At 37.5% G+C, this 18,074-nt stretch overlaps 1 long non-coding RNA gene across 2 annotated transcripts in view; it reads left to right on the plus strand.

Moving 5' to 3' along the window:
* Positions 1-18,074, plus strand: part of LOC138851409 (uncharacterized) — a 138,397-nt gene that overhangs the window by 53,177 nt on the left and 67,146 nt on the right. For both annotated transcript variants that reach the window (XR_011391204.1, XR_011391203.1), the window contains exon 3: positions 9,015-9,117. This is a non-coding gene — a long non-coding RNA (uncharacterized lncRNA). The remainder of the gene's footprint in view (positions 1-9,014; positions 9,118-18,074) is intronic.

The raw sequence follows: 18,074 nt of genomic DNA on the forward strand, positions 1-18,074 counted from the left end.
GGAAAGACTCATTCCTCCATATGCCATGCGTGTCGTATGAGGCGACTAAAATGCCGGGAGCAATGGGCTAGTAACCCCTTCTCCTGTAAACATTTACTAAAAAAAGAGAAGAAGAAAAACTTTATAAAACTGGGATGCTTGAATGTTCGTGGATGTAGTACGGATGACAAGAAACAGATGATTGCTGATGTTATGAATGAAAAGAAGTTGGATGTCCTGGCCCTAAGCAAAACAAAGCTGAAGAGGGTAGGGGAGTTTTGGTAGGGGGAAATAAATGGGATTAAATCTGGAGTATCTGAGAGAGTTAGAGCTAAGGAAGGGGTAGCAATAATGTTGAAGAATCAGTTATGGAAGGAGAAAAGAGAATATGAATGTGTAAATTCAAGGATTAAGCGAATTAAAGTAAAGGTTGGATGCGAAAAGTGGGTCATAATAAGTGTGTATGCACCTGGAGAAGAGACGAATGTAGAGGGGTGAGAGAGATTTTGGGAGATGTTAAGTGAATGTATAGGAACCTTTGAACCAAGTGAGAGAGTAATTGTAGTAGGGGACCTGAATGCTAAAGTAGGAGAAACTTTTAGAGAGTGTGTGGTAGGTAAGTTTGGGGTGCCAGTTGTAAATGATAATGGGAGCCCTTTGATTGAACTTTGTATAGAAAGGGGTTTAGTTATAGGTAATACATATTTTAAGAAAAAGAGGATAAATAAGTATACAAGATATGATGTAGGTCGAAATGACAGTAGTTTGTCGGATTATGTATTAGTAGATAAAAGACTGTTGAGTAGACTTCAGGATGTACATGTTTATAGCTACACTGAGAGTAAAAGGTAGATAGGATACAAGGAGAATAGAAGCATCAGGGAAGAAAGAGGTAAAGGTTTATAAATTAAAAGAGGAGGCAGTTAGGGTAAGATATAAACAGCTATTGGAGGATAGATGGGCTAATGAGAGCATAGGCAATGGGGTCAAAGAGTTATGAGGTAGGTTTAAAAATGCAGTGTTAGAGTGTCAGCAGAAGTTTGTGGTTACAGGAAAGTGGGTGCAGGAGGGAAGAGGAGCGATTGGTGGAATGATGATGTAAAGAGAGTAGTAAGGGAGAAAAAGTTAGCATATGAGAAGTTTTTACAAGGTAGAAGTGATGCAAGGAGGGAAGAGTATATGGAGAAAAAGAGAGAGGTTAAGAGAGTGGTGAAGCAATGTAAAAAGAGAGCAAATGAGAGAGTGGGTGAGATGTTATCAACAAATTTTGTTGAAAATAAGAAAAAGTTTTGGAGTGAGATTAACAAGTTGAAGAAGCCTAGAGAACAAATGGATTTGTCAGTTAAAAATAGGAGAGGAGAGTTATTAAATGGAGAGTTAGAGGTATTGGGAAGATGGAGGGAATATTTTGAGGAATTGTTAAATGTTGATGAAGATAGGGAAGCTGTGATTTCATGTATAGGGCAAGGAAGAATAGCATCTTGTAGGAGTGAGGAAGAGCCAGTTGTGAGTGTGGGGGAAGTTTGTGAGGCAGTAGGTAAAATGAAAGGGGGTAAGGCTGCTGGGATTCTTGGGATAAAGATAGAAATGTTAAAAGCAGGTGGGGATATAGTTTTGGAGTGGTTGGTGCTAATATTTAATAAATGTATGGAAGAGGGTAAGGTACCTAGGGATTGGCAGAGAGCATGCATAGTTCCTTTGTATAAAGGCAAAGGGGACAAAAGAGAGTGCAAAAATTATAGGGGGATAAGTCTGTTGAGTATACCTGGTAAAGTGTATGGTAGAGTTATTACTGAAAGAATTAAGAGTAAGAAGGAGAATAGGATAGCAGATGAATAAGGAGGCTTTAGGAAAGGTAGGGGGTGTGTGGACCAGGTGTTTACAGTGAAACATATAAGTGAACAGTATTTAGATAAGGCTAAAGAGGTTTTTGTGGCATTTATGGATTTGGAAAAGGCGTATGACAGGGTGGATAGGGGGGCAATGTGGCAGATGTTGCAGGTGTATGGTATAGGAGGTAGGTTACTGAAAGCAGTGAAGAGTTTTTATGAGGATAGTGAGGCTCAAGTTAGAGTATGTTGGAAATAGGGAGATTATTTCCCAGTAAAAGTAGGCCTTAGACAAGGATGTTTGATGTCGCTGTGGTTGTCGAATATATTTATAGATGGGGTTGTAAGAGAAGTAGATGTGAGGGTCTTGGCAAGAGGCGTGAAGTTAAAAGATAAAGAATCATACATAAAGTGGGAGTTGTCATAGTTGCTCTTTGCTGATGACACTGTGCTCTTGGGAGATTCTGAAGAGAAGTTGCAGAGGTTGGTGGATGAATTTGGTAGGGTATGTAAAAGAAGAAAATTAAAAGTGAATACAGGATAGAGTAAGGTTATGAGGATAACAGAAAGATTAGGTGATGAAAGCTTGGTTATCGGATTGGAGGGAGAGAGTATGGAAGAGGTGAATGTATTCAGATATTTGGGAGTGGACGTTTCAGTGGATGGGTCTATGAAAGATGAGGTGAATCACAGAATTGATGAAAAGGGTGACTGGTGCACTTAGAAGTCTGTGGAGACAAAGAGCTTTGTCCTTGGAGGCAAATAGGGGAATGTATGAGAGTATAGTTTTACCAATGCTCCTATGTGGGTGTGAAGCATGGGTGATGAATGTTGCAGCGAGGAGAAGGCTGGAGGCAGTGGAGATGTCATGTCTGAGAGCAATGTGTGGTGTGAATATAATGCAGAGAATTCGTAGTTTGGAAGTTAGGAGGAGGTGTGGGATTGCCAAAACTGTTGTCCAGAGGGCTGAGGAAGGGTTGTTGAGGTGGTTCGGACATGTAGAGAGAATGGAGCGAAACAGAATGACTTCAAGAGTATATCAGTCTGTAGTGGAAGAAAGGCGGGGTAGGGGTCGGCCTAGGAAAGGCTGGAGGGAGGGGGTAAAGGAGGTTTTGTGTGCAAGGGGCTTGGATTTCCAGCGGTCATGCGTAAGCATGTTTGATAGGAGTGAATGGAGACAAATGGTTTTTAATACTTGACGTGCTGTTGGAGTGTGAGCAAAGTAACATTTATGAGCGGATTCAGGGAAACCGGCAGGCTGGACTTAAGAACATAAGAACATAAGAAAGGAGGAACACCGCAGGAGGCCTGTTGGCCCATACTAGGCAGGTCCTTTACAATTCATCCCACTAACAAAACATTTGCCCAACCCAATTTTCAATGCTACCCAAGAAATAAGCTCTGATGTGAAAGTCCCACTCAAATCCAACCCCTCCCACTCATGTACTTATCCAACCTAAATTTGAAACTACCCAAAGTCCCAGCCTCAATAACCCAACTAGGTAGACTGTTCCACTCATCAACTACCCTATTTCCAAACCAATAGTTTCCTATGACCTTTCTAAATCTAAACTTATCTAATTTAAATCCATTACTGCAGGTTCTCTCTTGGAGAGACATCCTCAAGACCTTATTAATATCCCCTTTATTAATACCTATCTTCCACTTATACACTTCGATCAGGTCTCCCCTCATTCTTCGTCTAACAAGTGAATGTAACTTAAGAGTCTTCAATCTTTCTTCATAAGGAAGATTTCTAATGCTATGTATTAATTTAGTCATCCTATGCTGAATGTTTTCTAACGAATTTATGTCCATTCTGTAATATGGAGACCAGAACTGAGCTGCATAATCTAGGTGAGGCCTTACTAATGATGTATAAAGCTGCAGTATGACCTCTGGACTTCTGTTGCTTACACTTCTTGATATAAATCCCAGTAATCTATTTGCCTTATTAAGTACCCTTAGGCATTGCTGTCTTGGTTTAAGGTTGCTGCTCACCAAAACCCCCAAGTCCTTTTTGCAATCTGTATGGCTAAGTTCTACATCATTTAACTTATAAGTACTATGGTTATGGGCACTCCCAAGCTTCAGAACCTTGCATTTATCTACATTGAACTGCATCTGCCACTTTTCTGACTAAGAATAGAGTTTGTTTAAATCCTCCTGAAGTTCCATAACATCTATGTTTGAATCAATTATCCTACCTATCTTTGTGTCATCGGCGAATTTGCTCATGTCACTAGTAATTCCCTCATCAAGATCATTGATATACATTATAAACAACAACGGGCCCAAGACTGATCCCTGTGGAACGCCACTTGTTACAGATCCCCACTCGGACTTAACCCCATTTATGGACACTCTCTGCTTCCTGTCAGTGAGCCATGACTCGATCCGCGAGAGCACTTTTCCCCCAATGCCATGAGCTGCCACTTTCTTTAACAGTCTATGGTGCGGAACTCTATCAAAAGCCTTACTAAATTCTAAGTAAATAATATCAAATTCTTTATCGTGGTCAACAGCCTCAAAAGCTTTACTGAAGAAAGTTAATAAATTAGTTAGACATGACCGGCCTCTTGTGAATCCATGCTGAGTATCATTAATCAAGCTATGCTTATCGAGATGGCTTCTTATAATCTCAGCTATAATTGACTCTAGTAATTTGCCTACAATTGAGGTCAGGCTTATTGGGCAGTAATTTGATGGTAACGACTTGTCCCCTGTTTTAAAAATAGGAATTACATTAGCCATCTTCCACATATCAGACACTACACCTGTTTGAAGAGATAAATTAAAAATATTAGTTAATGGTTCACAGAGTTCCATTTTGCATTCCTTAAGAACCCTTGAAAAAACCTCGTCAAGATCCTGCGACTTATTTTGCTTCAGTCTGTCTATCTGCTTCACAACCATTTCACTAGTGACTGTGATGTTACATAATTTATCTTCTTCTAGCCCACTATAAAAATTAATTACTGGAATATTGTTAGTGTCTTCCTGTGTAAAAACTGAGAGAAAATAATTATTTAAAATCGAGCACATTTCATTCTCTTTGTCAGTAAGGTGCCCATAGTTATTTTTAAGGGGACCTATCTTATCTCTAACTTTTGTTCTATAGTTTTTATTTCTATTATCACACTGGCCGATTTCCACCAAGGCAGGGTGGCCCGAAAAAGAAAAACTTTCACCATCATTCACTCCATCACTGTCTTGCCAGAAGGGTGCTTTACACTACAGTTTTTAAACTGCAACATTAACACCCCTCCTTCACAGTGCAGGCACTGTACTTCCCATCTCCAGGACTCAAGTCCGGCCTGCCAGTTTCCCTGAATCCCTTCATAAATGTTACTTTGCTCACACTCCAACAGCACGTCAAGTATTAAAAACCATTTGTCTCCATTCACTCCTATCAAACACGCTCACGCATGCCTGCTGGAAGTCCAAGCCCCTCGCACACAAAACCTCCTTTACCCCCTCCCTCCAACCCTTCCTAGGCCGACCCCTACCCCGCCTTCCTTCCACTACAGACTGATACACTCTTGAAGTCATTCTGTTTCGCTCCATTCTCTCTACATGTCCGAACCACCTCAACAACCCTTCCTCAGCCCTCTGGACAACAGTTTTGGTAATCCCGCACCTCCTCCTAACTTCCAAACTACGAATTCTCTGCATTATATTCACACCACACATTGCCCTCAGACATGACATCTCCACTGCCTCCAGCCTTCTCCTCGCTGCAACATTCATCACCCACGCTTCACACCCATATAAGAGCGTTGGTAAAACTATACTCTCATACATTCCCCTCTTTGCCTCCAAGGACAAAGTTCTTTGTCTCCACAGACTCCTAAGTGCACCACTCACTCTTTTTCCCTCATCAATTCTATGATTCACCTCATCTTTCATAGACCCATCCGCTGACACGTCCACTCCCAAATATCTGAATACGTTCACCTCCTCCATACTCTCTCCCTCCAATCTGATATTCAATCTTTCATCACCTAATCTTTTTGTTATCCTCATAACCTTACTCTTTCCTGTATTCACCTTTAATTTTCTTCTTTTGCACACCCTACCAAATTCATCCACCAATCTCTGCAGCTTCTCTTCAGAATCTCCCAAGAGCACAGTGTCATCAGCAAAGAGCAGCTGTGACAACTCCCACTTTGTGTGTGATTCTTTATCTTTTAACTCCACGCCTCTTGCCAAGACCCTCGCATTTACTTCTCTTACAACCCCATCTATAAATATATTAAACAACCACGGTGACATCACACATCCTTGTCTAAGGCCTACTTTTACTGGGAAAAAATTTCCCTCTTTCCTACATACTCTAACTTGAGCCTCACTATCCTCGTAAAAACTCTTCACTGCTTTCAGTAACCTACCTCCTACACCATACACTTGCAACATCTGCCACATTGCCCCCCTATCCACCCTGTCATACGCCTTTTCCAAATCCATAAATGCCACAAAGACCTCTTTAGCCCTATCTAAATTCTGTTCACTTATATGTTTCACTGTAAACACCTGGTCCACACACCCCCTACCTTTCCTAAAGCCTCCTTGTTCATCTGCTATCCTATTCTCCGTCTTACTCTTAATTCTTTCAATTATAACTCTACCATACACTTTACCAGGTATACTCAACAGACTTTTTTTTTTATTATTATCACACCGGCCGATTCCCACCAAGGCAGGGTGGCCCGAAAAAGAAAAACTTTCACCATCATTCACTCCATCACTGTCTTGCCAGAAGGGTGCTTTACACTACAGTTTTTTGCACTCTCTTTTATCCCCTTTGCCTTTATACAAAGGAACTATGCATGCTCTCTGCCAATCCCTAGGTACCTTACCCTCTTCCATACATTTATTAAATAATTGCACCAACCACTCCAAAACTATATCCCCACCTGCTTTTAACATTTCTATCTTTATCTCATCAATCCCGGCTGCCTTACCCCCTTTCATTTTACCTACTTCCTCACGAACTTCCCCCACACTCACAACTGGCTCTTCCTCACTCCTACAAGATGTTATTCCTCCTTGCCCTATACACGAAATCACAGCTTCCCTATCTTCATCAACATTTAACAATTCCTTAAAATATTCCCTCCATCTTCCCAATACCTCTAACTCTCCATTTAATAACTCTCCTCTCCTATAGACCTGGAAAAAACTTTTTGGGTTAGTTTTAGAATCCCTAGCAACTTTAATTTCATAGTCCCTTTTAGCTTTTCTTATCCCCTTTTTAATGTCCCTCTTAATGTCAATATACTGATTCATACGATGACCTTCACCTCTTTTGATACGCCTATAAATTCCTTTCTTATGCCCTAGTAGATATTTGAGCCTATTATTCATCCATTTTGGGTCATTTCTATATGATCTAATTTCTTTATATGGGATAAACGTTCTTTGAGCAGCATGTATAGTGTTCAGAAAACTGTCATATTGATAGCTCTCTTCGTTACCCCAGTCAACAGATGATAAGTGTTCTCTAAGCCCATCGTAATCTGCTAAGTGAAAATCTGGGACTGTTACTGAGTTACCGCTTCTATCGTACTTCCATTCAATGCTAAATGTAATTGATTTGTGGTCGCTAGCACCCAGTTCCTCTGAAATTTCTAAATTATTAACAAGGGATTCATTGTTTGCCATAACTAAGTCAAGCAGGTTATTTCCCCTTGTAGGTTCTGTCACAAACTGCTTCAAAAAACAATCCTGAACTACTTCTAAGAAGTCGTATGATTCTAAATTCCCAGTCAAGAAATTCCAATCAATATGACTAAAGTTAAAGTCTCCTAGAATTACTACATTATCGTGCCTTGTGGCCTTAACAATTTCCTCCCATAGTAGTCTCCCTTGGTCCCTATCTAAGTTTGGGGGACGGTATATCACTCCTAAATTCAGTTTTTCATGCCCCTCTGAAAATTCTATCCAAACAGACTCTGTATGTGTTACTTCAGACTTAATACCCATTTTTATGCAACAGTTCAAGCGATCTCGGACATACAATGCCACCCCACCCCCCTTCCGATACTTCTATCTACTTGTAACAATTTAAAACCCTGAATATGACATTCTGCAGGCATGTCCCGACTTTTTGAATTAAACCACGTCTCAGTTAAGGCAAATACATCAATGTTACCTGCACTAGCAACTAATCTCAACTCGTCCATCTTATTCCTAGCACTACGGCAATTAGCATAATAAACATTGAAAGACTGTCCTTTCTCTTTACCCTTCCTGCTCATTTCTGTTTTTCTACTAAACCTATTACTGTCCTTATCACCCAAAGTCACTGGCTTTTCAATATCTACCTCGTTCTGCTTATTACTTGAGTTCTGAAGATGGGAAGTACAGTGTCTGCACTCTGAAGGAGGGGTGTTAATGTTGCAGTTTAAAAACTGTAGTGTAAAGCACCCTTCTGGCAAGACAGTGGTGGAGTGAATGATGGTGAAAGTTTTTCTTCTTCAGGCCACCCTGCCTTGGTGGGAATCGACCAGTGTGCTAATAAAATAAATATAATAATTAAGCAACCATGGTGACATTACACATCCCTGTCTAAGACCTACTTTTACCAGGAAGTAATCTCCCTCTCTTCTACACATCCTAACCTGAGCCTCACTATCCTCATAAAAACTCTTTACAGCATTTAGTAACATACTACCTGTTCCATATACGTACTTGTAACATCTGCCACATTACTCCCCTATCCACTCTATCATATGCCTTTTCTAAATCCATAAATGCCATGAAAACTTCCCTACCTTTATCTAAATACTGTTTACAAATATGCTTAAATATGTAAATTTAATTCCTTGAACCGTTCTGCATAGGCAGAGTTTCTGATACATGAGAACAACTTCATACTCCTCCTCCCTGTATTTTCCAGTGAGTTTATGCTTATTTCATAATATGTATTTCAGAACTAAGTAGCATAATCTGATTGAGGCCTTATGAAAAGTACATTATGTAAGGTTGAAGTGTATGTTTAAGAGTTGCATTGTTTATTTTACTTGATATTTAGCCAAGAATCACAAATACTTTTGCACTGTTGTTATCTTAGCTTTAAATATTTGCTAACTAGAGATCCTATATTGTTTTTAACCCTTTCACTGTCCAGACCACCAAATCTAAAACTGCTCGGTATACACATTTAAAAAAAAATCTTATCGAACAAAAATATTTTTCCATCAGTACCTACCAAGATAGGAAGGCATGAAGTTGAAGGTCAGTCATCCTCAGACAGCAACATGAAGTTGAAGATCAGTCACCCTCTGACAGCAACATGAAGTTTAAGGTCAGTCACCCTCTGACAGCAGCATCACTAATTGCTTCATGATCTACATTTTCTGCTTTATTTTTTGTACTTTTTTCTGATTTTTCTAATTTTTTTACATTTTCAGGTAACTTTTGTGGCCCATGAGACCCATATTATTCACACTGTACATACAGGAGGGTTCCACTATACAGTGCCTCGCTTTATAACACTTCACTAATGCATCAGTTTTCAATTATATGCATTCTTTATTTATTTAGACTGTGTGTACTGTATATGCATTTTTTAGGCTAAGCTCTATTGCTCACTTAATATGTGATAGTTTAAACACCATGCATTTGAAAGTGAAAAAAAAGGCAATACAATTGTACCTGGTAGTTGCCTATGATACTCCAATATAGACACTATGTATTGTGCCAAAACAAAAGCATTCACATTGCTAAACTTACAAACTATAATGTAGTCACTTAGCCTTAATACCATAATCTGTAATAATTTAAAGTTTAGAATTAATCTAAGTCTGCCCGAAATGCCTAGCCATGCTAGGTGTCCTAGTGGCCCTCTCTGTAGTTAATATTTAACCCTTTCAGGGTCCAAGGCCCAAATCTGGAGTCACGCACCAGTGTCCAAGAATTTTCAAAAAAAAAATTTGTTATTTTTACTTATGAAATCGTAGAGAATCTTTTTGTGAAGGTAATAAAACAAAAAGTACGAAATTTGTTGGAAAATTGACGAAATTATGCTCTCGCGAATTTTGATGTGTCAGCGATGTTTACGAATCGGCGATTTTGCCGACTTTGACTCCCATTTTAGGCCAATTACATTATTCCAATCAACCAAATTCTTAGCTATTTCACTAGTATTACTTCTATTCTATCGATTGAGCACAAGAAATCGCCAAGTCAACTGTTTCAACTACAAAATAAAGTGATCGGAAATTGTTAATTTGGCCAATTTAACACAAAGTTCAAAATATTCCAATTTCAAAATAGGGTCCAGAATAAACAATGTAGGCATTCCTGGCACTAAACTAACATTTCCTCTGTTCATTAGTTATGTTTTGAGGCTTTACAAATAAATTCCATTTTGATTTTTTATTCACATAATGAATTTTTATTCACACCAAAAAACAGAAGATTTACTGTTATGCAATACTGTAATAATTGTATAAATATCATCACCATATTTGTGAATGTATATTAGACCCACCAGCTGACGTGTATTAGACGTGTGAGGTCGTTTGTTTACTCTTGAATATCGGCAAAAATTTAACATTTCCGCTACTTTGAGCTCAGTTTCAAGCCATTTCCAGTGCTAAAACCAATGAAAATCATCTCTATTTCTGTAATATGTCTTCCATTCTATCAAATGAGACCAAGAAATTGCAAATACAACTATAAAAAACATACGAAAAAACACTGCAAAGTTGCTGTTTTAATCGAAAAATCATGATTTCAGTTTTTTTCTCTCATTATACACAGTGTGCTGCAGGATCTGTTTTATGTGGTGCACACATACCACATAGATGTATTCTCTCATATCTAGGCCCAAATGTACCACTCACAGTTTATCAGAGTGAGCTGAGCTCATGGCGTAGATCTACGGTTTGGACACTCACCGTAAAGCCGTAGATCTACAGGACGGACCCTGAAAGGGTTAAAAACATGTAAACCACACAATATCCAAAATCTGTAAACCCTGCATTGTAATCCTTATAGAGAATAAACTTGATTGATTGATTAATTGATTGACTGATTGATTGATATACGAGTTTAATTCATTCCATGACCGAGCTCGTAACTCAATTTGCTCATTTATCAAATCAGTTTTCATCATTGAAATTAATTAAAATACTGTTAATCCATTCCAGCCCCCACAAAACCACCCAAATATTTTTTGTTATGGGTTTTTAAATAAGAAAAATGTATTTATAAATAAAAAATTATTTTTGCCTTATTTGCCTGGTCTCGGCAATGTTTTAGAAATGCTGAAGTATATATGAAACTTCTTGAAGCATGGTGTAAGATGAGTGTCACTCCACTGCTGACAGTGCAGCAGTGGAGTGACATTTGATGATCGTGCACAGCCTTCGCTTTATTTTTCACTATTACACATAAACATGTCTGTCAATATGTTTGTTTCTGTTTATCTATCTGTTTGTTTCTATTTGTCTGTCTGTGTAGCTCTATGTTTATCTCTGTCTCTGCTTATCTGTCTTTCTGTCTGCCTTTTTTTCTGTCTTCCTGTCTCTCTACTTGTCTCTCTATCTCAGAGAGAGAGCAGAGTCGTCATGTCTGATTCCTGAATAACTGAAAATGTTTATTACCGCCTGTCATGCTTATTATGCCATATATCTACATGCATAGTACAGTATAGCACTTTGTCTGGATTTTTTAGGTTATCCTACATAATTTACACTATGTATAACTGTATTTATGTGTACCTGTGAGATAGAGACAGAGGCAGAAATTGAGACAGAAATAGACTTCATTCAGTTTGGTAGCAGAGCTACAGATGTACCTCTTAACATAACGATAAACGGATCACCTATCACAAAGCTAACAGAAGGAAAATTCTTAGGAATCCACCTCGATAATAGACTCAAATTTCATACACATATACAACAAATTTCTAAGAAAATTTCCAAGACTGTAGGCATACTATCGAAGATACGGTACTATGTTCCACAGTCAGCCCTCCTGGCCCTTTATCACTCTCTTATTTACCCCTATCTCACCTATGGAATTTGTGCATGGGGCTCAACAACAACTAACCATCTCAGACCACTAATTACCCAACAAAAGGCTGCAGTTAGAATGATAACAAATTCTCACTACAGGCAGCACACTCCACCAATATTCAAAACACTCAACCTACTCACCATACAAAACATCCATACTTATTATTGCACTTATTACATACATAGAACACTTAACTCTGATATTAACCCTCCCCTCAAACATCTCCTTGCCAACCTCAACAGAACACATGACCATAATACAAGGCACAGATCACTCTTTGATGTTCCTCGTGTCCATCTCACGCTATGCAAAAACTCAATGCACATAAAAGGCCCTAAAATCTGGAATTCATTACCTTTAAATATAAAAGAAACACTACCTGTTTATAAATTCAAGTCTCTTCTCAAAGTTCACTTACTCACTCAAAACCAAATAAATACTGAATAACTGAACCATATAAATTGTATATCCTAAATGTTACTCACATTATATCACACAAATGTTAAACCTAACTTTGTTATTTTTTTTAAATACACTACCTAACAGAATACTCCATTCTATGCATGCAATGCATGCAAGCATAGGACCTGTCTTTGTAATACTCATTTGTATTTTATAGTTATCTGTTTACAATAATGTCTTATCACTGATTTCATCATTGCTTAGTTAATCTTAAGTTAAATTTAAGCCAGCCCGTAATGCTATGCATATAAGTGGCTTTGGCATGCTGCTCTTACCTGTATTTTTTGTACCTCTGTTTGTATGCTAAATTTCTAAATAAATAAATAAATAAATAAATAGATACAGACAGACAGAAGGAAATAAGAGACAGCCAAAGCAAATCAGCCAGCCAGCCAGCCTACCAAACATGTTTTACACATGTTCCAGAATTGTTTCTCTTTACTTAGGGCATATGTTATAGAACATTCTGGCAGGATGACATTACCAGTGGTATCAAAATTGAAAGGATGTTACGCATTGGTTATTATCGAGTTTTTTATATTTCCTTGGTATCTCATGCTAGTGGTGGCGTATCTGAAGCTCACTTGTAACTCGGATTTTGGCTCGCAACTCAAAGCAAATAATCGACCAAGCAACGGCTTGTAACTCAGAAAACTCGTAAGTTGGGGCACTCGTAAGTCAATGTACCACTGTACAGTGGAACCTTGGTACTTGAACCTAATTTGTTCCAGAAGGCTGTTTAAGTGTTGATCTGTTTGAGTACCGAACAAATTGGCACTGTTATCACTAATCTTCATAGGCCCCATGGTGACTTATTTGTGCAAATACAGTAGACCGTTGTTTAACACTGTAGTTATGTTCCTGAAAACACCATGTTAGGTAAAACCATGTTAGATAAATGGAAGAACTTATGGGAAAAATAGAGATACGTTCCTGGGAGACTCAAAACAACAAACAACTTTTTTTAGACTAACATTTCTTACAAAAATGAAAGTTAATATGTAATTGTAGTTCATTGTTGTGTCATATTACTGCTTAAGACTAAAGATGCAGTAGAAACAATAGTATTTCTTACCTTAAATTGTGGGTAATGGTGTTTGTGGATGATTGTGAAGAGAGTGGATATGCATAGTGTGGCCCTACTGGGCTGAGGTGGATGGTTGTTGGTTGTCAGCAGAAGTGGATGGTAGAAGTTCTGGTACTAAAGTCGATGATTGTACTGGAGTGTGCATAAATTCTGTAATGGATCTCTGGGCTCTTTTACCCTGCAGTACATTATACAGCTGAAAATAAGGCATCATCTGCTGACCTAGACCCTGTTTCCAAGCACTGCTTCTAGATTTGTCAGGGTCCTCTTCAGTGAATAGTCTGCAACTTTACCAATAATATGGAACTGCTCATGTAACTGCTGCAATGTTAACTTTTTCTTCAGGTTCGTCTTTATCTTCTTCTGTTATCTGGCTCCCTTGTATCTGTGCATCGAGCTCTGCCAACATTTTCTTTGGACTCCTATCTTCATCATCATCATCTTTTAACCTTTTCAGGGTCCAAGGCCAAAATCTGAAGTGTCCAAGAATTTAAAAAAAAAAAAAAATTGTTATTTTTTCTTATGAAATGGTAGAGAATCTTTTTGTAAAGCTAATAAAACAAAAAAGTACGAAATTTGATGGAAAATTGGTAAAATTATGCTCTCGTAAATATCGCGATGTGTCAGCGTATTTACGAATCAGCAATTTTGCCCACTTTGACTCCCATTTTAGGCCAATTACATTATTCCAGTCGACCAAATTCTTAGCTATTTCACTAGTATTACTTCTATTCTATCAATTGTGCACAAGAAATCGCCAAGTCAACTGTTTCAACTACAAAATAAAGTGATCGGAAATTGGTAATTTGGCCAATTTAACACAAAGTTCAAAATATTCCAATTTCAAAATAGGGTCCAGAATAAACAATGTAGGTATTCCTGGCACTAAACTAACATTTCCTCTGTTCATTAGTTATGTATTGAGGCTTTACAAATAAATTCCATTTTGATTTTTTATTCACATAATGAATTTTTATTCACACCAAAAAATAGAAGATTTACTGTTAAGCAATATTGCAATAATTGTATAAATATCATCACTACATTTGTGAATGTACAGGAAGGCCCCGCTTTACGGCGTTTCACTTTACGGCGTTCCGCTAATACGGTCATTTCAAATTATGACCAAAACTCGCTATACGGCTCCCCCCACCTGACTTTCTAATACGGTCACCGCGCCCCACCTTGTTTGTTTACATTTTTCGTGAGCTCAGTAAGCACTAAGTCTCTCCATTTTGTCTGGAAACTGCAAAATTTCAAATGTTTTTAAAAGTTATTTCATATTTTATATATACTCTGATAATTATACTTATGTATACCTGTACTTAAATAAACTTACATACTGTGCTGGCATGCAGGTACACATTAAAATCAGTAAGAGTGTCTTGTGTCTCCAGACGTCATATTAGTAATGATAATAATAATCATCGTCTCGTTTAAATGTCGTATATTACGTTAAATACACATTTTCATTAATCCATCTATGATATTTTTTCAAAATCATATAATAAACACGATACATAACATAAAAAGATGTTAAATACACCCCACAATAGAATAAATAAACATAAATATGAGATGTGGTAGCAGACGACTTGCACAAGTGACGCCATATTAGAAATGCTAATAATAATAATAATAATAATAATCACCGAGTCTTCTTAAATGTTGTATATTACGTTAATATACACATTTTCATTAATCCATCCATGATATTTTTTTCAAAATTATATAATAAACACGATACATAACATAAAAAGATGATAAATACACCCTACAATAGAATAAATAAACATAAATATGAGATGTCGTAGCCAGATAACTTGTACAAGTGATGCCAAGAACAAAATTTTCTCTAATCTAACATAAGAGAAAATGTGTTACTGGGGGTAACTGTAGAAAATTATTCCTTTCGTATGTATGTAAGTAAGTTTATTCAGGTATACACAAATACAGTTACATAGATTATCATACATAACAACATGTGTGTAGAGAACCTAGGATAACCCAAAAAAGTCAGAGTGACTTATTTCCATTGCCTTCATTCAGAGCATCATTTCTTCTCAAAATGATGTTACATGAGAATGGGAGTGTTCTTCTTTATTTATTCTACCGTATCAATGTAGAGACAACCTGTACACAATGTAACTTGTACACAAACCAGACGTGTACACTTTGCTTACAAAACTTAACTTCGCCTGGTTTGTTTACATAACTCTGCGCCTGTCCTCTCTCATGCACTCATTCTTTCTCTCTCTCATTTATTCGTTTTATCTCATTTACTTACTCCTGACCCTACATTAAGACTACAAATATTTTAAGGTAAGTAATGAGTGAACTGTATATACATTTTATCGCTCTGGGATGCTTAAATATCATGGAATATATGTGTGGGTGGGTTGGCCTGGTATGGTAGCCCGGCTGACTACCATACATACCACACTTGATTTTTTACAATAAATACTACTCATCTCACCCTATATTTTAAGGTAAGTAATGAGTGAACTGTATATACATTTTATCGCTCTGGGATGCTTAAATATCATAGAATTGTATGTGTGGATGAGGTGGCCTGGTATGGTAGCCTGGCTGACTACCATACATAACACACTTGATTTCTTACAATAAATACTACTTGTCTCACCCTAGATTAAGACTATAAATATTTTAAGGTAAGTAATGAGTGCACTATGTGTGTATTGTAATTTTTATTGTTTTTTGATGCCTGGTTCTATTGCTAACTTAATACATGTATATGTTAGTGTAAACTTGTTATCTAGTGTTTGTATGCATTTGTAAGTGGAAAAAAAGGGTGTTCCACTTTACGGCGGTTTCCGCTTTACGGCGGTAGCCTGGAACCTAACCAGCCGTATAAGTGGGGCCTTCCTGTATATTAGACCCACCAGCTGGTGTGTATTAGACGTGTGAGGTTGTTTGTTTACTCTTGAACATCGGCAAAAATTTAACATTTCCGCTACTTTGAGCTCAGTTTCAAGCCATTTCCAGTGCTAAAACCAATCAAAATAATCTCTATTTCTGTAATATGTCTTCCATTCTGTCAAATGAGACCAAGAAGTTGCAAATACAACTATAAAAAAAGCATACGAAAAAACACTGCGAAGTCGCTGTTTTAATCGAAAATCACGGTCTCAGTTTTTTTTCTCTCATTATACACAGTGTGCTGCAGGATTTGTTTTATGTGGTGCACACATACCACATAGATGTATTCTCTCATATCTAGGCCAAATTTACCACTCACAGTTTATCAGGGTGAGCTGAGCTCATGGCGTAGATCTATGGTTTGGACCCTGAACATAAAGCCATAGATCTATGGGACGGACTCTGAAAGGGTTAAGAGTTCATTCACATCTTCATTCATATCTTCAAAACCATCACCTGGTAATCTCCTTGCCAGCTGAACAGTTTCCTGAACCAGACTCAAGCAAGGGAAAACCAGTGAAAGAGTTAGCTACAGAAGGCCATAATTTTCCCCAGCCTGCATTTAAACAAGAAAACCAAGGGTCCACTGTAGAATTAAGTTTATTCAGGTATACACAAATACAGTTACATAGATTATCATACATAGCAGCATATGTATAGAGAACCATGGATAACCCAAAAACGTCAAAGTGACTTATTTGCAGTACCTGGCTTGGGCTTGCCATATGTGATTTTTGGTAAATATTTTTTTCTCAGTTGTTTGTTCGGCTATCTTACTGGAACTTGGGCAATGTATGATGGAAAGATGCTTCTTAACGTGCACCAAAAAGGAAAAAAAATCAGACGATAAATAATGGAGTTCACTTCTCAGCCATTAGCTGCCCCTTAGTGGTATATTTTCATATGGTTTTTATGGTTGTATTCCATTTTTTTGGTCTCATTTGATTGAATGGAAGATATATTACAGAAACAGATATGAATTTGGTTGGTTCCACAGCAAAAAGTACGTACCTTGAAACTGAGCTCAAGGTAGCGGAAATGTTCGATTTTTGCCGATGTTCAATGAACTTTCTTGTGTAAGTCAAGTTGGATAACTTTATTAAGTGTATTCTAACCTAACCACTCTGTAATGTAGAAAACTCAATAATTCGGCACACTACAGGTCCCAATGATGCCAGATTTGTGATGGCAGACCTGCACTAGAAAGTCAGCTGATTTATTCAATAAATCATACTAAACTACTTGAGAGAATTTTTTCAGAAACTGTATGATAAAATTAAAATTCAATACAGTGGACCCCCAGTTTTCAACCGGTGCAGAAATCATACAATTTGGATTTCGAGCACATTTTTTGGCAAAATTTCCTCAAAGGTTTCATACATTGGTTAGGAAATCGATAGTACTAGGCACATCCACCTGGGCCGCTCATACGTTCATGACTCACATTTGGGCACATTAAATATCTTATTTTATGTTAATATAGACATTTTCATTAATCCATCTATGATATTTTCTTCAAAATTATGTAAGAAACACATTACATAGCATATAAACATGCAATGTTTATATGTTATGTATGTTTAATAATAATCACTCTTGGGCACATTAAAAGTCTTACTTTACGTTTATATAGACACTTTCATTAATCCATCTATGATATTTTCTTCAAAATTATACTACGTATAAGGGGTGGGGTCGGGTGGAGGGTAAACATAATGTTTTCTCTGGTCCATCTTCAGAGAAAACGT

The sequence above is a fragment of the Cherax quadricarinatus genome, unplaced genomic scaffold, assembly GCF_038502225.1.
Source record: "Cherax quadricarinatus isolate ZL_2023a unplaced genomic scaffold, ASM3850222v1 Contig538, whole genome shotgun sequence".
In the NCBI taxonomy this organism is placed as follows: domain Eukaryota; kingdom Metazoa; phylum Arthropoda; class Malacostraca; order Decapoda; family Parastacidae; genus Cherax; species Cherax quadricarinatus.